We start from the raw sequence: 23,670 nt of genomic DNA, 5'->3' as shown, positions 1-23,670 counted from the left end.
GTACAGCCTGTATAACAGTGTAAATTTGCTGTACCCTCAAAATAACTCAACACACAGCCATTAAGGTCTAAACCATTGGCAACAAAAGTAAGTACACCCCTAAGTGGAAATGTCCAAATTGGGCCCAATTTGCCATTTTCCCTCCCTGATGTCATGTGACTCGTTAGTGTTACAAAGTCTCAGGTGTGAATGGGAAGCAGGTGTGTTTAATTTGGTTTTATCGCTCTCACGCTCTCTTATACTGGTCACTGGAAGTTCAACATGGCACCACATGGCAAAAAACTCTGAGGATCTGAAAAAAAGAATTGTTGCTCTACATAAACATGGCCTAGGCTATAAGAAGATTGCCAAGACCCTGAAACTGAGCTGTAGCACGGTGGGCAAGTCCATACTGTGGTATTACAGGACAGGTTCCACTCAGAACAGGCCTTGCCATGGTCGACCAAAGAAGTTGAGTGCACATGCTCAACGTCATATCCAGAGGTTGTCTTTGGTAAACAGACATATGAGTGCTGCCAGCATTGCTGCAGAGGTTGAAGGGGTGGGGAGTCAGCCTGTCAGTGCTCAGACCATACGCCGCACACTGCATCAAATTGGTCTGCATGGCTGTTGTCCCAGAAGGAAGGCTCTTCTAAAGATGATGCACAAGAAAGCCCGCAAACAATTTGCTGAAGACAAGCAGACTAAGGACATGGATTACAGGTCCTGTTGTCCGATGAGACCAAGATAAACTTATTTGGTTCAGATGGTGTCAAGCGTGTGTTGTGGCAACCAGGTGAGGAGTACAAAGGCAAGTGTATCTTGGCTACAGTCAAGCATGGTAGTGGGAGTGTCATGGTCTGGGCCTGCATGAGTGCTGTCAGCACTGGTGAGCTACAGTTTATTGAGGGAACCATGAACGCCAACATGTACTGTGACATACTGAAGCAGAGCATGATCCCCTCCCTTCGGAGACTGGACCACAGGGCAGTATTCCAACATAACAACCCTAAACACACCACCAAGATGACCACTGCTTTGCTAAAGAAGCTGAGGGTAAAGGTGATGGACTGGACAAGCATGTCTCCAGACCTTAACCCTATTGAGCATCTGTGGGGCATCCTCAAACGGAAGGTGGGGGAGCGCAAGGTCTCTAACATCCACCAGCTCTGTGATGTCGTCATGGAGGAGTGGAAGAGGACTCCAGTGGCAACCTGTGAAGCGTTGGTGAACTCCATGCCCAAGAGGGTTAAGGCAGTGCTAGAAAAAAATGGTGGCCAAACAAAATATTGACACTTTGGGCCCAATTTGAACATTTCCACTTAGGGGTTTACTCGCTTTTGTTTCCAACAGTTTAGACATTAATGACTGTGTGATGAGTTGATGAGTTATTTTGAGGGGACAGCAAATTTACACTGTTATACAGGCTGTACACTCACTACTTTATATTGTAGCAAGTGTCATTTCTTCAGTTTTGTCACATGAAAAGATATAATAAAATATTTACAAAAATCTGAGGGGTGTACTCACTTTTGTGAGATACTGTATATATATATATATATATATATATATATATATATATATATACATACACACATATACATATATATATACATATACATATACACACACACATACATATATATACATACACACACATATTTAGACATGTGTATGTATGCATATACATATTCAAGCCCTTTGTAGCCTTTATACCATATATCTTTGAGCCCTAATAGCAAATAAATTTAATAATTTCTATCAGATAGTCTTTATATGAGTGTAACTACTTTTACATGTATTGATGTTGTGTTTAGTGCAACTTTTTTTCCCCTACTCTTTACGCTAGATCTTAAGTTGTCCTAACCCAAAGTGGGTAAATCACGATTGCAAATGCATTTAATTTGAACATGGAATGCACAAATTTTCTGTCATGCACAAAAAAATGGAAAAAAATTATATTGGTCACACACTGCAGTTAGCACACCGTTCATAATCATTTCTGATCAACCAGAACTATACATTTTGCCAGTTCCATGTTATGAGAGTGGCTTCATGTTTGAATAACTCTACGAGAGATTATATATGGCTGTGATACCTTTTTTGCTCTGATTGTGTTTTTTTGGGAGCTAAGATGTGTGACCGTAGGTAATGTATCCGGAGTCTTTCAATATGTGATCAACTGCTGTAAAAAACATCTTCATTTTATAATTTTAGGTTAGTGAGCACTGTCCTTTCCTCATCCTAGGGGCTGTCACTAATGAATGATTAGCAACAGATGTACAAGTACATTGTACACACAAAACACAAAAACTCTACACAAACACTACACTTTTCACAAACATTTATCCTAAAACTAACCACAATGGATGAGATTACATATGCGGCATAAGTTTCAGCTCAACATCGGATGAATCACATAAAGTGCGCTGCCAGATGCTATACTGCCATAAGTCTAACAAACTTGCGAGGTTAAAAAAAAAATGTGCGCAAATACACATTTCTGGCATTGCCAGTGACTTACGCCAGTATATTGCACGCGTACGTTTTAAATAAAAAATAGTTTTATGTAAATGAAGAATTCACATGTGAAAATCGAAACCGAAAGAAATTAATAAACCGACACATAAATATGACTTTTAAAATAACTATATAAACCCATGCATAACCTCCATATTTTGCATGTGTTTGGATTGTTCTTTGAGCTACAATACACGGCCCATAGCAGAGGATTTAGATAGTGAAGAGAGAGAGATGCATTCAAAAACGTTAGTTAGGTCGCATTGGATTGAGTGTTTGTCACACACATATTTTTACATATTGCACACATTGTATACATAAGGTGTGAGACTGCGCCAAAATAAAACTACTATACAAACTCCAAAATAAATAGAAGTCTCTCAGATTCTATAGAAACTAGCAAATATTAAAAATGTGTAATAATGGAGCGCTCGAGGAGAGCTAAAGTACAGCCGTATTGAACAGATATATAATATACCAGATATGAATAGACTATAGCAAGCGCAGAAGATTAACCACAAAAGCCTAATCTATATGTCCTAAATAAGTATATGTACTGGGCAATACTGCAAATATATAACTACAATAAATGCAATCAATAAAAAATGCGGATACAAATGGGTATTTTATATAGAGCAATTCATATATATGTTAAAAAGAAATTTACATAGATATACTGAAATTCATAAAAATACAATAAGTAAAAGGTCGACCTTAATATGTCAAATAACAATGCATCAATAAATACAATACAGAAATATAAATAAATGTACAAAAAACAAAATACAATTGTTTGATACTGTGTATCCAATAGAACAAATGTCAGATTGTCTATAAAAGAGTCTTTAAGTCCTTTTTGCTTGCAAACTTGAGTATCCGTGTAGACGACAAGCCTCCTAGTGACAAAGGACAGATTCCTAAAGGCAGTGTGAAGAGCCTTATGTGAACTATATAATCTGTACTCACAGTTAAGAAAGTTGATATCTGCAAAAGTATAATGCACAGGTGCATATACTGTGTGCTTAATAGTCCCAGAGGTTCACCACACCATACAATCGCTGACAGTTGGATTGATATATGGGATAAAAGTATAATTATGATATTGATATAAATATTGATATAAAATTACAAGTAAAATGTCTACTCGCAATCCTGGAGCCTTAGATCCTACAAGCGGCTGCTAACTGAATAACCCCTGAAAACTGACAGGCTGAATTGCAATCAAGCTGAACAGTCAAAGGTGCCGTGGGCCAAAATTCAGATACGCCGTCTATCACAGGAATACCGGCTCTATGCTAATAAAGATAGTAACTCCGTGAACGGAGTGAATATGAGCAACGCGTTTCAATTTTTCAATCTTTGTCAAGCTCGTTACCGGAGGACTCTTTCCCGGGTAAATATATACCTGTATCTACGTTCTGATTGGATGACTTCATAACCAATCGGAATGGCTGTAGGCGCAAACTGTCAATCATTCCTTGTTCTAAGCCGCGGCCAAAATACAAACGGCATATTGCCATGCCAACACTATAAATTTACAGCTTGCTAGATAAAAGGTTATGATATATACAAACCACTACTTTTATAATGTCAAAGTCTCACTTAGAAATTAGAATATAATTGACATCATGAAAAATGTTTAAAAACCGATAAGGAAAAACAAATCAAATAAAACTGCCAGAGGATATCACATTTCATAATTTAAAAAGTTTTAGAAGCTTATTAAAATATTTATTTAAAATTCTTTCACTAGCTCTAATATGGTGATAATTAATGATAGAACTCCTCAAATATAAATGTATAATAAATAAAAATATAAATATATATTGAAGATATGAAAAATATAGTAAAAACATATTTGGCATTTAACTAAGATATAATAAATTAAATATCTAAGAGATATAAAATCTTATAAAAATTGAATTGATGAAATCACATAGAAATACTAATATTATTTTCTTATTATAAAAAGCAACCTAAGTCAAACTCAAGGTTTAGACCATTTGGAGTTAATGTTCTAAGCTCAAATATCCACTTGGCTTCTAATTTGAGAAGTTCATTTAATACATTACTCCCTCTCCAGTTTGGTTTTATTTTGTCAATCAAAGTGTAGTTAAGGTGCTTAGTGTTCCCATTATTGCATCTTTTAAAATGCTTAGGGACAGGGAGATCTTTGTTACTTTCGAGATTCATGTTTTCAATTGAGTTTAGGTGTTCCCTAATTCTATCACGTATAGGCCTAGTGGACTCGCCTATATATTGAATCCCACACGAACACTCTAATAAATAAACCACATTTGAGTCAGTGCACCTGTATAAGTTTTTGATTTTATAAACCTTCTTTGTGATTGTTGATTTAAATTCTTTTCTTTTAGTTGAGTGTTTGCAGGCCTTACAGCTCAAACATGGGTAAAAACCCACAATTTTGTCACCTTTCAAATCTATATCATTTAGAGAACTAGCTGTTTTCTTTAAATCAGAAGGCGCTAAGTAATTTTTCAGATTCTTGCATTTCTTATATATTACACTAGGTTGATTTGGCAAACATGGGCCAATCACTTCATCAGACTTTAAAACATGCCAATGTTTTTTGAGGATTCTTTCTAATTTTTTATTATCCTCATTGTATTGTGTGATAAACGGGACTTTTAATTCACCATCCTCCCGTGTAGTGGCAACATTAATTTTACTCTGTTTTCTACTCAATAAAAGATCCCTATTCATATTAGAGGCCTCAGTTCTTGCATTATCTATTAATTCTACATTGTATCCCTTATTGATAAATTTATTCACCAGAATTTCAGTATATCTATGTAAATTTCTTTTTAACATATATATGAATTGCTCTATATAAAATACCCATTTTTATCCGCATTTTTTATTGATTGCATTTATTGTAGTTATATATTTGCAGTATTGCCCAGTACATATACTTATTTAGGACATATAGATTAGGCTTTTGTGGTTAATCTTCTGCGCTTGCTATAGTCTATTCATATCTGGTATATTATATATCTGTCCAATACGGCTGTACTTTAGCTCTCCTCGAGCGCTCCATTATTACACATTTTTAATATTTACACATTGTATACATACACAAACACCAAACTTTTATTTTCAAACACCTCACACATTTTAATTTTTTATACAGTGTTATAGGCTGAGTGCTTGGTTGTGATTGTGTGTGACTGGACCTGCCTGGGAGTGACTGGGAGTGTGTGTGGTGTGTTATGATGGCAGGGAAAGGTAGGGAGGAGGGGAGATGAGTGACAGGGAGAGTAGGAGAGGAGTGGACTGGAGGAGCAGTGCCCCCCCAACAGGGAGTAAGTGGAGAGGGGAAAAGGAGAGTCAGAAGGGAAGATGGGAGGAGAGATGCCAGAGACCCCCAGAGGCCAGGAACATCAAGGAGAGGGACAGGCAGGAACATACAGGTGTGCTGTTTCCATTTACCTTGGATATCACAGGAACATACACTGCCAGGGATATCTCAGGGATGAAGCCAAGTGGCCATGGATGAGGAGAGGCTGAGATGTCCCAACTTCTCCTTTGAAGAAAATGATGCCCTAGTCCAGGCCATCATGGACAACTATGCTGACCTCTTCTGCCAGGTGAAGGGCAAAGGCATTGTCAAGAAAAGAAAGACTGCATGGCTAGAGGTGGAGGATGTTGTCAACAGTGTGGCCCAGCAGAGGAGGAATGTGGAGCGGCTAAAGAAGAGGTGGAATGACTGAATAACTGCAAGAGGCAGGTGAAGGAGAAGATGGTGCAGGAAGCATTCTACCAGAGGGCAACAGTCGGTAGCCCAGCCCTACCAGTGGAGTACAACACCTGGCAGGATATGATCCGCAAGTCCCTGAGCACCACAGCAGTCCATGGCATTCCAAGAGCTCATGTCTCAGGGGTTGCAACCACTGCACATCATGCTGGTGACTAAAATCCTGCACACCTGTATTATATGTAATTGCAATACAACACCCTTCAATCTCACACATTCATGTACATGATGAGGAGCATGGGAGTTAGAGTACTACCAAAACTATCTACAATTTGACTGGACATTATTGCTACATAACACAATGCCATTCATGATGTGGTCTGGAAAATAGCAATACTAACATGTCTCAGAGTAACACAGGCCCCAAGCCACATAGAGAGTAAGGGGTCGACATATCAAAGTCTGATGGACATGATACGCTGTAGCTTATCATGTCCGCCAGACATCGCTTAACGCCAACAGCATACACTGTCGGCATTTAACATCTAGTGAACTGCTTGTGCAATGCAGCCCCTGCAGGTTTGCATTGACCACTAGCAGGGGGTGTCAATCAACCCGATCGTATAGGATTGAGTGGATTGATGTCCACTGCCTCAGAGGCAGCGGACCAGTTAAGGAGCAGCGGTCTTAAGCATCTTCAGCAGAAGCACTAACATCGGCCTCAGAAGCAGCTTCAGCAGAAGCACCAACATTAGCTACAGCAGCAGCTTCAGCAAAAGCACCAACATCAGCCTCAGCAGCAGCTTCAGCAGGAGCACCAACATCAGCTTAATCAGCAGCTTCAGAAGAAGCACCAGCAGCAGCTTCATCAATTCAATCTTAAGAATCTGCAGCTTCATCAATTCCACCTCCACCAGCAGCAGCACGTCCACTAGCATAACCTGTTCTCCGGACTCTTGGCACTCAAACAACTGACAGTCATGTTGCTCAACAGTCTCAGTATGCATTGGAGTCTCCCCTGGATACCAAATACATTTGGCTCCAGAGGAGGCTCCTCAGAGACACAGAGAGATTCCACAGACAGAGCCTAGAGCTGCAGAGAGACATACCACATTGTTCAAGGAAACTGTGGCCAATCAGTCACAGATGATGAGATGGCTGGTTCATATGCAGCTGCAGGCTGACAATAGATCCAGAGAACATAATCAGCTTTTGGGTGTGTTGATGGAACACTTTACACACCAGCAAGACACAGCCTCAAGCGTATAATCTGCCAACAGCACACCAGCAGAAACACCCACATCTGCAGGACAAGGCTATCCACCACAGGCACCTCAGCTTTGACCCTAACCATTAAACTTTGTTATTTACCATGTAAATGTCATACACGTCCATGTGATGGGTGTTAGGGTACACTAATATTGAAAAAACATGATAATATGACCTGTGTTAAAGTGGCAATACACCACAGGTAATATTATCATGTTTATGAAAATTGTTGTACTCTAACTAAAATTACATAGTTATGTATTAAGGGTACAATTTGTAATATTCACTTAGACTATGTTAATCCATATGTCTCACATACAATATTAGTGTACACAGGGGTACATATAATACAGGTTTATTTCCAACATCAGGGAACATAGGGAAGTGGCATATGTTTTCAATCTTGTCTGGTTGGACAAATGAATATATTGTGTCTCCTAAACCTGAATTAAACAATGAGACATATTCAAGAATTAGGCGGGTTAAGGGAAAGGGGGTGGGATGTAGTAGTTTCACTTACATAAAAAAAATCCAGAGTATGGAATCATGCAAAACATGAAATATATACATGCAATGGTAGGTGAGGTACAGTCATACATCATAATACATGTGGCCTATATGGGTTAGTGGACTTAGGAACATGTAACTTACATGTGAAGTATTCCCAGATAACGTAATCTCTTACTTGGTTCCCCCTCAGCGTCCCCCTGTACACACCCTCAGGTACAGGCACCACCTCATGTTGCTGAGGCTCAATGTCCCCCAATAGACGTGTGTCCACAGCAATGTTGTGTAGAATACAACATGCATTGAAAACACACTTTGTTGGGGTTATACTGTATCGGCTAATCATAGTACATTATAGTACACACACAGTCAGTAGTAGCTGCAGGGAGCAGTCTGTACTCTGCAGACATGTGCTGCTGTGCATGTGTCTTTGGGTCGCGCCAGCAAGTGTGAGTAGGTAGGAATCAGAAGTGAGCACAACGAGGCAAATAGTCTGCCAGCTGCAGAGTAAGACAGACTGATGGTTGCTTGCTGCACAGGAGGTTAGGAAAGATTAGAGTAACCATTGGTTAGGTTCTTTGTGCATGCACATTGACATTGTATTGGTAGTGTTTAAGTGCACTGGTTGGTGTTAGTCTCTTCCGATTTTCAAATCAGTTTTCAGTTGATGGTCAGTGTAGTATTTTTGTTTACTTTGTTTTGGTCTATGCTGGCGAGGGGGGTGGGACCGTGGGAGAGAGGCAAAGAGTGAGACTGACTCTGTGGCGCCGGCTAATTACCCCTGAACACCGGGCCCGGCCCCTGCCCTACTACTACCGCTACCAGTACTTTCTTCTCTGTTCCTGTTCCCTCTGCCTGCATGGTTTTTTTCACCTCACCCTCTCACTGAGAAAGAGAGCTCAGGCCAGAGTGAGCAGGGACCATGCCAGCAGAAAGAATAGGAAGCTGCATGCAGTGCACTCTGTCCTGCTTGAGTCTCTGGGGGTTGGGGTGGCTAAGGCCTGGGCTGGGGTCTGGGACCTGGGGTTATACTAGTAAGACTGCAGTGGGAGCGGAGGCTTTTTGAGATAGAGAATGGGGGAATAAAAGAGTTTGCAGAGCGAGCACCAATTGCACACTCCCTAGCCTGTAGTGCCACACTGCTGCCTGGACCTCTATGTCACTGTCACCATGTCAAAGAAGGTATGGGCTAGCCTGGGGAACCAGAGGGCAGCTGTCAGTGATGAGTGAGTCTCCTGGGGGCCTGGAGGAAGGGGTTACAATGGCCCCCATATGAAAACAAAGAGGAATTTATTATAACCTTTAAGGAATGCGATCTGTCAATAAGGGTTTATTAGCAATTCTCTCTCTCTTCCATCCCTCTCTCTTCCCCCCCCTCTCTCTCTGAATCCCCCCTTTGTCTCTCTCTGAATCCCCTCTCTTTCTCTCTCTGAATCCCCCTGTCTCCCCCTGTCTCTCTTTCTCCTCTCTCTCCCCTCTCCCTCCTCTGTCTCCCTCACTCTCTCTGAATTACCCCTCTGGCTCTGTCTTTCCCCTCTGTCTCACTTTCTCCCCCTCTGTATTTTTTTTCTCCCGCTCTGTCTCTTGCTTCCTCCCCTCTGTCTCCCCTCTCTGTGTCTCTGTCTCTGTCTCCCCCATATGTCTCCCCCCTCTGTCTGTCTCTCTGAATCCCCCACTCTGTGTCTCTGAATACACACTGTCTCCCTCTCTGTCTTCCCCCTCTCCCTCTCTGTCTTGCCCCTTTGCGCCTCTGTCTTCCCCCTCTCCGCCTCTGTCTTGCCCCTTTGCGCCTCTGTCTTGCCCCTTTGCGCCTCTGTCTTGCCCCTTTGCGCCTCTGTCTTGCCCCTCTGTCTCTCCCTCCTCTGTGTCTCTCAGAATCCCCCCTCTCTCTTCTCCCCTCTGTCCCCCTCAATCAATTTTTCTTAGTTCTCTTGCTATATTTATTTATTTAGAAAGCAGGAATGTAAAGCATAGGAGCCACCAATAAGCAAGCACTACCCAGGGTTCTGAACCAAAAATGGGCCTGTTCCTAAGCTTTACATTCCTGCTTTTAAAAAAAAGATAGCAAGAGAATGAATATAAATGTATAATAGCCGTAAATTAGAATGTTGCTAAAAATTGCTGGTCTATCTGAATCATGACAAAAACAATTTTGGTTTAGTATTCATTTAAGCTTGCACTCTGTATTGTTTCTTAAAGGGACATGCAACCAATTTTTTTATAAAATGTATTTAATGATTCAGAGAGAGTTAAAAATTTTAAACTTCTAAAATGACTTCTATTATAACATTAGTTTCATTCTCTTGGTATCCTTTGTTGAAGGAACAGCAATGCAAGAGAATTAAGCAAGTTAGATAAAAGAACATAATGGGGGCCTTGATGGATGGTTTAATAAGGGGCCCAAAATTTTCTAGTGGCAGCCCTGCGGGTTTGGATGACTCCGGTCACATATTAATGATAACCAGGCTCCAGCCAGCTCCACCAACCCAGACGCCGCACTGCAAACATTTTGCACTGCACAGTTACTAAAATCAGAGGCGGTAGCAAGGCAGCAGGTTATAGCAGCGTGGACAGGTGTGGTGGTGGCTTAGTGAAATTCTATAATTTGAATATATTGTATTTTGTGATTGGATAAATGTTTAATGTATGTACTGCAATGTTGTTATTATATATTTATTGTAGGTAATCCTAAGTATTTATCAACATTCAGTTAATAAAAAGATATAAACAGGTATATACAACTGATATATATATATATATATAAACTTGTTGTCTAATGTGAGCTTCTTATCTATATATAAAAACTAATAAAACATGTGTATAATTAGACAGAAATTTAATAACTTGTTAAAAGCATACATAAAATAAAAAGGGACGTCTCCCTTATAACATCGATTTCATCAGAGAAAACAATTGAATAACTGTAGTATATATTTCCGCTATTTGATAATCAGGTACCTGTTATATAGTGTAACAAATGATAATGTCCAGAAATTGGATTAAAAAAACTTAAAGATCCAAACGAGATGATCTCCCCGCTATTGTGGCGGGTGTGTTTTACCGGTCCGTTAGTGAGAGACTGGTATTTAAAAATATGTCATGTGACTTTTCCTACGTCACACTTGTGATCGTAGCTGTTTCAATATAGTTGTAATGTAACCAGTGATCCTTGATATTCTGTCAAGTGCTTATTATGTTGCAATTTTTTTTAAATTTAATCTGTATGTGTATCAGAAGGTGTATTCCCCTATTCCGTGTGTAATTAGGGAGTCTTGGGGGAGATTGCAACTTACGCTGGTCTCTTGGCACACCTGATTTCTCTTTTAGTGTGGTCTTTGCGGTCACATTCAGTGACTTGAATGTTAAACTTTGCGGTCACGTGCAGTGACTATAATGCAATCCTCGCAGTGTGGACTTGGCGGTCACTTGTAGTGGTGGGAATTGAACTTGTGACCTTTAGGGTTAGAGAGGGAGATCTTAACCATTAGGCTATGTGTATCTAACTTTCTGTGTTAGCATAGTGGACTTGGCGGTCACTTGTAGTGACTGTAATGAGGTTTTTGCGGTCACGGAGGTGACTAGTGGTGGGGTCTTTGCGGTCACAAGTGGTGACTAGGAGTAGAATCTTTACCGGACATCAGTTATGTTATACAGCAAGGTCTTTGCAGTCACAGATTGTGACTTGCATGTATTAACTTGCGGTTGTATCTTTGCGGTCACAGATTGTGACTTAAAAGTGGTCTTTGCGGTCACTAACAGTGGTGACTTAGAGGAAATCTTTGCGGTCACTAGTAGTGACTAACAGAATGATCTGTATCGTTGGAGATCAAAGTAAAACTTGGCAATCTCTCTGTGCAACTTAGTAGAGCTGATTAGAAACAAATGCAGGTTGTAACAACGTCCAGCTGCAAAGTTGCAGGAGGTAATCAGCAAAGGAAGTCTTGTAGTAGTTGTCTTTCCTTTCTTGGCAATTATAACAGCAATCAAAATAAAAACATAAAGTGCAGAGTGACAACAGTGTCAAGGTCAACGCGTTTCGCCCTTAGGCTTTATCAAGACATGTTTGTCTGTGTCACCTGAGTCTATATATAGGGCTTAACTGGTTTGGATTGGCTATTCTATGTAATTTAATTAAAGGTGGAAAGTATAGATATATGAAAATTCAATATAAAGGTGGAATTATATAGTTGTGTGTGTCTACAAAAAGCTTATTGTTCTTCATTTGTTTTTGTTCTTTGTGTTGTAATAAATGAAAGACAATGAATAGATCCTAGAAAGGTTCTTGTAAGAATGCAATAAACATTATTTAGAGAGTTCTAAATATATCTATATAATGTATAATGTATGTATTTGTATTGATTTTGATGTGCTTATAGTTGCTTGAATATTGAGCATATGTTAATTTTTAAATATATAAAACAAATAGAAATTATAAGTAAAGATTTTTTTAAAATAAAAAAGTTATGACTTAGTGAGTAATTTAAAAAAAAAAAAAAAATTAAAACTGTATTCAGTTTTCCCTTTTGTGATTGAACTCACGACCTTTTGGTAATTGAGCAGAGGATATTATCCACTAAACCACATCTACCTCAACATTGTATATAGTGAAATACATGTATTAGTGAAAGTATATGTATACACACACACACACACACATATATGTTTATATACATTTATATTTACAATATGGTTTTGTTTGTATAAATGAAGACCATAGAGAAAGAAGTGATGATATTCATAAGAGACTAAAATCTATATAGATAGTTTTTCGTGGTAGTAAGAGATGTTTAGTAACATTTACCTGAACCAACAAAGGAATGTGGTGGGAATTGAACTCGTGACCTTTAGGGTTAGAGTGAAAGAGATCTTAACCATTAGGCTATGCATATCTCACTTTCTGTGTTAGCATAGAATGGAGGTATTTATATATATATTAGCATGATGTAAAATTATTATAAGAAAGGGGAAATATCTTAGAAAATAAATTTAAAGAAACAGGGTATGAGGATAAAATAATACACCAAGCAAGGGAAGAGGTAGATAAAATAGACCGCAAAGATCTACTATCTTATAGAAATAAACAAAGTAGGGGCCATGGTGATACAAAGAATGAGGTAAATGTGTCATTTATTACGGATTACAACTGCAATAACAAATTAATAAACAAAATACTTAAAAAACACTGGCACATAGTACAGACGGATCCCATAATAGGGGATAAAGTAACACAATTTCCAAAAATCATATACAGAAGAGCAAAAAATTTAAAAAATAAACTAGCGCCAAGCGAATTGAAACCACTAAAAACAAGAAATCAAGATATAAACTTAGAAGGAAATAAAATAAAAGGCTTTTTTCCATGCTTTGGATGCCGATCCTGTAAATACAGTAGCAAACTAAAAGAAATAGAAGTGAATAGCTTTAAATACAGAATTGATGAAACAATCAGATGTCAAGACAAAGGAATTATATACATAATTGAATGTTCATGTAAAAAGTACTATATAGGTGAAACGACAAGAACCCTCGCGATAGAATTAGGGAACATCTGTCATGCATTGATAGAGGCACTCTTGACACACACCTCTATTCTCATTTTAGGGACATTCACAATAACAATCTCAAACATTTTAAATTCTGGGGTCTAGCCAAGATAAAACTTAATTGGAGAGGGGGAAATTTAGAAAATCAATTATTGAAGTTAGAAGCAAAAATGATCTACAATATGGACACACTATTTCCAACTGGCTTAAATTCAGAGCTAGATATTTCCCCTTTCTTATAATAATTTTACATCATACTAATATATATATATATATATATATATATACCTCCATTCTATGCTAAAACAGAAAGTAAGATACACATAGCCTAATGGTTAAGATCTCTCTCTCTAACCCTATAGGTCACAAGTTCAATTCCCACCACATTCCTTTGTTGGTTCAGGTAAATGTTTCTAAACATCCCTTACTACCACTAAAAACTATCTATATAGATTTTAGTCTCTTATGAATATCATCACTTCTTTCTCTATGGTCTTCATTTATACAAACAAAACCATATTGTAAATATAAATGTATATAAACATATATGTGTGTGTGTGTGTGTATACATATACTTTCACTAAAACAAGTATTTCACTATATACAATGTTGAGGTAGATGTGGTTTAGTGGATAATATCCTCTGCTCAATTACCAAAAGGTCGTGAGTTCAATCACAAAAGGGAATACTGAATACAGTTTTAAATTTTTTTTTTTTTTTTTGAAAAATTATTCACTAAGTCAACTTTTTTATTTTAAAAAAATCTTTCCTTATAATTTATTTGTTTTATATATTTAAAAATTAACATATGCTCAATATTCAAGCAACTATAAGCACATCAAAATCAATACAAATACATACATTATACATTATATAGATATATTTAGAACTCTCTAAATAATGTTTATTGCATTCTTACAAGAACCTTTCTAGGATCTATTCATTGTCTTTCATTTATTACAACACAAAGAACAAAAACAAATGAAGAACAATAAGCTTTTTGTAGACACACACAACTATATAATTCCACCTTTATATTGAATTTTCATATATCTATACTTTCCACCTTTAATTAAATTACATAGAATAGCCAATCCAAACAAGTTAAGCCCTATATATAGACTCAGGTGACACAGACAAACATGTCTTGATAAAGCCTAAGGGCGAAACGCGTTGACCTTGACACTGTTGTCACTCTGCACTTTATGTTTTTATTTTGATTGCTGTTATAATTGCCAAGAAAGGAAAGACAACTACTACAAGACTTCCTTTGCTGATTACCTCCTGCAACATTGCAGCTGGACATTGTTACAACCTGCATTTGTTTCTAATCAGATCTACTAAGTTGCACAGAGAGATTGCCAAGTTTTACTTTGATCTCCAACGATACAGATCATTCTGTTAGTCACTACTAGTGACCGCAAAGATTTCCTCTAAGTCACCACTGTTAGTGACCGCAAAGACCACTTTTAAGTCACAATCTGTGACCGCAAAGATACAACCGCAAGTTAATACATGCAAGTCACAATCTGTGACTGCAAAGACCTTGCTGTATAACATCACTGATGTCCGGTAAAGATTCTACTCCTAGTCACCACTTGTGACCGCAAAGACCCCACCACTAGTCACCTCCGTGACCGCAAAGACCTTATTACAGTCACTACAAGTGACCGCCAAGTCCACTATGCTAACACAGAAATTGAGATACACATAGCCTAATGGTTAAGATCTCCCTCTCTAACCCTAAAGGTCACGAGTTCAATTCCCACCACTACAAGTGACCGCCAAGTCCACACTGCGAGGATTGCATTATAGTCACTGCACGTGACCGCAAAGTTTAACATCCAAGTCAATGAATGTGACCGCAAAGACCACACTAAAAGAGAAATCAGGTGTGCCAAGAGACCAGCGTAAGTTGCCATCTCCCCCAAGACTCCCTAATTACACACGGAATAGGGGAATACAACTTTTGATACACATACAGATTAAATTTAAAAAAATTGCAACATAATAAGCACTTGACAGAATATCAAGGATCACTGGTTACATTACAACTATATTGAAACAGCTACGATCACAAGTGTGACGTAGGAAAAGTCACATGACATATTTTTAAATACCAGTCTCTCACTAACGGACCGGTAACACACACCCGCCACAATAGCGGGGAGGTCATCTCGTTTGGATCTTTAAGTTTTTTTAATCCAATTTCTGGACATTATCATTTGTTACACTATATAACAGGTACCTGATTATCAAATAGCGGAAATATATACTACAGTTATTCAATTGTTTTCTCTGATGAAATCGATGTTATAAGGGAGACGTCCCTTTTTATTTTATCTATGCTTTTAACAAGTTATTAAATTTCTGTCTAATTATACAAATGTTTTATTAGTTTTTATATATAGATAAGAAGCTCACATTAGACAACAAGTTTATATATATATATCAGTTGTATATACCTGTTTATATCTTTTTATTAACTGAATGTTGATAAATACTTAGGATTACCTACAATAAATATATAATAACAACATTGCAGTACATACATTAAACATTTATCCAATCACAAAATACAATATATTCAAATTATAGAATTTAACTAAATACTCTACCCGTGCTAATCTAGCGCTGGACTACATTCACTACATATCAACCACTGTTTTCTTAGAGGGGAATACATTAGTCTAGCAGGGTCAATTCTCCAGCACCTCATCTTTCTCACTACCAGTGGGGGCTTAGTGAGGCAAGGCAAGGGAAGGAGGCAATGACACTAGGCAACCATCATCTGCATCTCCCAGACAACTCTCAACTAACTGGTACGTACTGCTTGCTTAGTTGCTTGTTGTTTCTCTGTTTATCTATCCTCAATAGTTGTATGGTGATAAAGAATTGTAGCTCCAGCACATTATGCCATGATACACAATCAATAACTAGTTTCATAAAATAATTGAATATGCAGGTTGATTACAATTCTACAATTTATTCAGTCAGATATGTTTTCTTTTATATCTTTTCATGAAATAAACACCACAACAAAGCATGGCAGAGTTAGATGATAAATCATGAGGTTCTAAAAGTGTATTTATAAATGAGTGTGCCAGTATAGTAATGATGCCCATAGCAGCACTGACTGGCTAAAATACAATTCTGTAAAAAGTTATAGATACAGAGTTATAGATACAAGGTAATTACATAAGTTAAAAGTATATTAATATAATTGTGTTGGTTATGCAAAACTGGGGAATATCTATCTTTTTAAACAATTTTTTTTTTTGCTGTTGCCTGTCCCTTTAAGGGAATTGCAAAGTCAGTGCCTGCCTGATACACTGTGGAAACAAACACAGATTACCCCCTGCTTGGAGCATCTAAAGCTGTCTATACCTTCAAGGTGGATCTTTTACATAAGATGGTGAGAGATCTGCCTTGGGGCAGCTTAGAAGCTTCAAGCAGGGGTCATCAGTTTCTTTCCAATGTTCTATCATATGAGGAAGGAAGCCTATGAGATGAGAGGGTCAGAGGAGGTGGGAGGGGCGATAGGTTGGAGAAGGTGCAGAGGAGGTAGATGGAGCAAAAAGGGGGGCCCTGCCACACCGGAGAATGTGGGCCTGCTGGTACATGAGTTGTGGCTCTGTAAGGGGGCGGGCTGAGGGGGTTAACAGCCATGGTCTGCAGCCCTACCCTGAGTCACCTGTCATGCGACATAGATATTATGATCAATACAGGTTCCTCATGTGCTTAAAGGGACATAAAAGCAAAATAGTTCTCATTACTTAGATAGAACATTCAATTTTAAAAAAAACTTTCTAATTTACTCTTATTATCATATTTTCTTGTTTGCAGCACTATATGGCAGCAGTTTTGCAACAATGTTATACATTAGCAAGAGCACTAGATGGCAGCAATATTTCCTGTCATGTAGTGATTAAGGCATGTGCACGCTACCTACCTAGTAGACATGTGCGTTTCGTTTTGGCCGACTTTTGTTTTCGTTAAATCCCGAAAAATTCCGAAAATAAATAAATCAGTTTCTGAATTTCCGGATCCATTATTCATTTTTGAAATTTTTAATTGTTCTATCTAAATCGCAGTTCCCCGACATCACCAACACTAAGTAAATCACAAAATAAAAATATTAACCCCTAAACTGCAGTTCCTCGACATCGCCGACACTAACTAAACCTATTCATCTCTAAGCCGCTGTTCTAAAACATCACCGACATGAACTAAACCTATTAACCCCTAAACCGCCATTCCCAAACATTGCCAAAATGAACTAAACCTATTAACCCCTAAACCGCAGTTCTCCGACATCGCCAACACTAAATAAAGATATTAACCCCTAAACTGCCGTTCCCAAACATCGCCAACATTAACTAAACCTATTAACCCCTAAACCGCAGTTCCCTGACATCGCCGACACTAACTAAACCTATTAACCCCTAAACCACCGTACACCCACATCGCCAACACTAACTAAAGATATTAACCCCTAAACAGGCAGCCCCCACATCACAACAACCTAAATTAAACTATATTAACCCCTAAACCTAACACCCCCTAACTTTAATATCATTAAAATAGACCTAAATTAAAGTTACAATTATTAACCAACTACCTATTTAAAAATAAATACAAACTTACCTGTGAACTAAAAATAAAACCTAAGCTAGATACAATATAACTATTTACTAACTACCTTTTCTTGGTATTCTTGTTGAAGAGATACCTAGGTAGTAGACATGTGCATCGCTAAAAAATATTATTTTTAGTAATGTTAGGTTTTATTAGTGTAAGCTTAGGTTTTATTTTTATTTGACAGGTAAGTTTGAATTTATTTTTAAATCGGTAGTTGGTTAATAATTGTAACTCGAATTTAGGTCTATTTTAATTATGTTAAAGTTAGGGGGTGTTAGGTTTAATCTAGGTTGTTGTGATGTGGGGGCCGGTGGTTTAGGGGTTAATAGGTTTAGTTAGTGTTGGGGATGTGGGTGTTTGGTGGTTTAGGGAACTCCGGTTTAGGGGTTAATAGGTTTAGTTAGTATTGGCGATGGGGGTTGTGGTTTAGGTGTTAATAGGTTTAGGTATTGTTGGCTATGTGGGGGTTGCAGTTTAGGGGTTAATAGCTTTATTAGTGATTTAGTTAGTGTTGACGATGTGGGGGGGTGCAGTTTAGGGGTTAATAGGTTTAGGTAGTGTTGGCGATGTGGGGGGTGCGGTTTAGGGGTTAATAGGTTTAGTTAGTGTCAGCGATGTCGGGGAACGGGTTTTAGGAGTTAATAGTTTTATTAGTGTCGGCGATGTGGGTGGCGGCGGTGGTTGTTTTAGATAATTTTGTTTTGCTAATCACTGGCAAATTAGTTATGTTAATTTAAATCGTTTTTTCGGATCCATTCTTTATTCATATGCATTATTCTAATATAAACTTCAGAATAGAATAATGCATATGAATAAAGAATGGATCCGAAAAAAATGAACGGATCCGAAAAAACGATTAACTTAACTAATTTGCCGAAACAAATAAAAAAAAAAAAAAAAAAACTTAACTAAGCTAATTTGCCGAAACAAAATAAATTATTTAATTAATCAAAACGAAACAAAACGCTTATAGAAGTAAATTTGAAACATTTAAACAATTGTATTCTGAGGCCCATTTATCAAGCTCCGAATGGAGCTTGAGGGCCTGTGTTTCTGGCGAGTTTTGAGGCTCGCCAGAAACAGCAGTTATGAAGCAGCGGTCTAAAGATCGCTGCTCCATAACCTGTCCTCCTGCTCTGATGAGGCGGACAGAGATTGCTGCAATTCAACCCGATGCTGAATACGGAGAGCGTATTGCTCTTAGCATTCAGTGAGGTCTGTCGGACCTGATCTGCACTGTCGGATCAGGTCCGACAGACCTTTGATAAATAGGCCTCTCTATCTGAATCATGAAAGAAGATTTTTGGGTTTTATGTCCCTTTAACAATAGTATGCATTGGTAAAGGATGAATATAGGGATTTCTACTAGGCCTTGATTGCAGACATGTATGACTGATATGGTTAATCCCTATATTGTAAATTTGTAGAAATAAAAAAAAATTAAAGGGACAGTCTACAATTGAATTTTTATTATTTTAAAAGATAGACACATTCCCCAGTTTTGCATAATCACCACAGTTATATTAATATACTTTTTACCTCTGTGATTACCTTGTATCTAAGGATCTTCTGACAGACCCCTGATCACATGATTCTTTATTTATTATCTATTGACTTGCATTTTAGTTCTGTGTTGTGCTAAATCTTAAATAACTCCTCGTGAACACAAACGGCTAGATTACAAGTTTTGCGGTATGAGGGAAAAAGCAGCATTATGGCTCTTTTTCACTATCGCTGGTATTACGAGTCTTGCAGGTATTTCTTTTATTTTTAGTTTAGGGGTTTGGGCTGAAAAAGAGCTAAATGCCCTTTTAAGGGCAATGCCCATACAAATGCCCTTTACAGGGCAATGGGGAGCTTAGTTTTTTTTAGATTAGGATTTTAATTGGGGGGTTGGTTGTGTGGGTGGTGGGTTTTACTGTTGGGGGGTTGTTTGTATTTTTTTTTTTACAGGTAAAAGAGCTAATTTCTTTGGGGCAATGCCCTGCAAAAGGTAATTAGTTTAAATATGTGATAATTTCTTTTTTTATTTTGTGTAATTTAGTGTTTGTTTGTTTTTTGTAATTTAGTTAATTTTATTTAATTAATGTAAATGATTTAATTGCAGTGTAATGTTAGGTGTTAGTGTAAGACAGGTTAGGTTTTATTTTACAGGTAAATTTGTATTTATTTTAGCTAGGTAGTTAGTAAATAGTTAAGAACTATTTACTAACTAGTCTACCTAGTTAATATAAATACAAACTTGCCTGTGAAATAAAAATAAAACCTAAGATAGATACAATATAACTATTAGTTATGTTACGGAGCTTTACGCTGCTTTATTGCAGGTGTTAGACTTTTCTTCAACCAGCTCTCCCCATTGATGTCTATGGGGAAATCGTGCACGAGCACGTAAAACCATCTCACTGCAGCTTTCAGCAGCGCTGGTATTGGAGTGCGATATGGAGCACAATTTTGCTTTACGCTCACTTCTTGCCTGCTAATGCCAGGTTTTTTTAAACCTGTAATACCAGCACTGTAGGGAAGTGAGCGGTGATAAAAATTTGCAAGTTAGTAGCGCACCCCTCATAAACGCAAAACTCGTAATCTAGCCGAAAGTTATCTATATGGCCCACATGAACTAGCAGTCTCCTGTTGTGAAATGCAAATAAAAAAGCATGTGACAAGAGACTGTCTGTAGTGGCTTAGAAACAGGCAGAAATTTAGAGGTTAAAATGTTATAAAGTATATTAATATATCAATGTTGGTTGTGCAAAGCTAGGGAATGGGAAGTATTACAAAAAAAACTGAAAGTGCTTCCCAGGTGTCACTAATCAGTTAAAATATTTAAGTAAAATTGTGTGTATTCATATATTATACGTATATACCACTAAAATCAAATTTTATATATATACAGAACATCCACAAGAATAAATTGTTTAAAAGTTCCTAATGCCACAGGTATCAAATGGCAGAAGCCAGGGATATAAAAGATGGAAATCCAAATAGAGTCCCCAAGATATTAGATTGGCATGCGGTGTCTCTAGACGGCTGCTATCTTCTCTAAACTCCAACAGGACAGGAGCCATAGGACTGAAATAGCAAAGAACAAGAGAAGGCGCCACAATGGTGCAATATCATTCGGGTGTATGTGAAGTATATGCAAGAGTAATCACATCATACTCACAGACTGTCAGTTATGGGGTGTATAGCTTTAAATCCAACCTCACTTAAGGCTGCTCCTCCCCCTCTCACCTGCCGTTTAATTCAGTTGTGAACTCTTTCTCAAGCAGAGACGTTACCACAACTAATATTCCTGGCTCTAACATACTGGACTATTATATTGTTTCTTCCAAGGATTAAACTACCACAGAGAGAACCGCCGTGTTCCTACTTAGTCACCCAGCCTTGACCAGAACTTAAATACAATATCAAGCTCACCCCTCTCTGGAGTTTCCCTATCTGACTGAGGGCTTCCCAGCCTGAAGACCGGATCATCACTCCCCGGTTCAACTCCAGTGCCTCTTAGTTGTTCCCCTCAACTTCCTCTCAACCTCCGGTGTACAACGCGGGTTTCCCCGCTCTCAATACACATACAGTCTCCGCAACATCGCAGGTTTCCCCGCTAGCAAGACTTCATACAGCCTCTGCTCTGCTACGCTCCGTCGTAGCCTGTCAGTGAATCTGGACATCTGATTGGTGCTCACGCACACACCCACTTCACTCGCAGCACAGACCCTGCAGCTGTACACCTCTCCCTCTGCTGCTGCCTGTTATCAACTGTAAGCAGTACTACTTAACTCAGAGCACAAACAAGAGGATTTGTAACCGGTTACATTATAAATAGACGTTCTATTCAACCACACTGGTCTTTGTTGCTAACAACCATACTGCAAGGAGTACCTCCAGAGTGCTAACTAATAATTTAAACCGGACTCTCTCCTGTAACCAACTAATACAGAACCTTCACAGGAGTGATTAACCCTTTCTTCCTTCCTCCTATCACAGTATAATCACCCATTTGAGTAACCTGAGAAGCAGCTTATAACCATTAAACAGTAAAGATATTTTCCTATCTGCAGTTGAGATCCACAACTATTTGACCAGGTCTGATTTCAGAGAAAGAGTGTGACATATTAAATGGCCTAACAAATGGATCCAGCAGATTTGCCTACTGTTGTGTACAATCTCACACAAAGGGTGGACCAGTTGTCACATGGATTAAGAGACTTGCAACTACAAAATGACAGCCTCAGAGCAGCAATAAGAGACAACACTCCTGAACCACAGGTGTGTTTACCTGATAGATTCTCAGGAGACAGAAAACTCTTCAGAAAATTTAGGAATGCCTGTTACTTGCTTTTTCAAATGAAACCAAGGACCTACCATACCGAGAGGCTCAAGGTTATGACTGTCATATCTTTTCTTGCTGGCGAACCCAGAGTATGGGCGGATACATTCCTAGAGAACAGCGATCCTATCTTGGGATCTCTCACTGACTTCTTCTCACAGATGAACTTACTATATGAGGATACTCAGAAGAAGCTCACAGCAGAGGCGAAGATGCACTCCCTCAGACAGGGAAGAAGACCTGTTGAGGAGTACCTCTCCGAGTTCAAGCTTTACCGTGGGGTTCTGCAGTACCTGATCCGTTGGAAGGGTTTCACCCCTGATGAAGATTCTTGGGAGCCATCTTCAAACATCAATGCCGCCCGATTGATTGCCCGTTTCGACAGGGTCCATCCGGACAAACCTGCTCCTCCTGCAGCGGTGCAGCACCTTTGATGGGGGGACCTGTCAGATATGGGGTGTATAGCTTTAAATCCAACCTTACTTAAGGCTGCTCCTCCCCCTCTCACCTGCCGTTTAATTCAGTTGTAAACTCTTTCTCAAGCAGAGACGTTACCACAACTAATATTCCTGGCTCTAACATACTGGACTATTATATTGTTTCTTCCAAGGATTAAACTACCACAGAGAGAACCGCCGTGTTCCTACTTAGTCATCCAGCCTTGACCAGAACTTAAATACAATATCAAGCTCACCCCTCTCTGGAGTTTCCCTATCTGACTGAGGGCTTCCCAGCCTGAAGACCGGATCATCACTCACCGGTTCAACTCCGGTGCCTCTTAGTTGTTCCCTCAACTTCCTCTCAATCTCCGGTGTACAACGCGGGTTTCCCCGCTCTCAATACAGATACAGTCTCCGCAACATCGCGGGTTTCCCCGCTAGCAAGACTTCATACAGCCTCTGCTCTGCTATGCTCCGTCGTAGCCTGTCAGTGAATCCGGACATCTGATTGGTGCTCACGCACACACCCACTTCACTCGCAGCACAGACCCTGCAGCTGTACACCTCTCCCTCTGCTGCTGCCTGTTATCAACCGTAAGCAGTACTACTTAACTCAGAGCACAAACAAGAGGATTTGTAACCGGTTACATTATAAATAGACGTTCTATTCAACCACACTGGTCTTTGTTGCTAACAACCATACTGCAAGGAGTACCTCCAGAGTGC

The sequence above is a fragment of the Bombina bombina genome, chromosome 6 (assembly GCF_027579735.1).
Source record: "Bombina bombina isolate aBomBom1 chromosome 6, aBomBom1.pri, whole genome shotgun sequence".
Classification (NCBI taxonomy): domain Eukaryota; kingdom Metazoa; phylum Chordata; class Amphibia; order Anura; family Bombinatoridae; genus Bombina; species Bombina bombina.
This window is presented reverse-complemented; position numbering follows the sequence as displayed.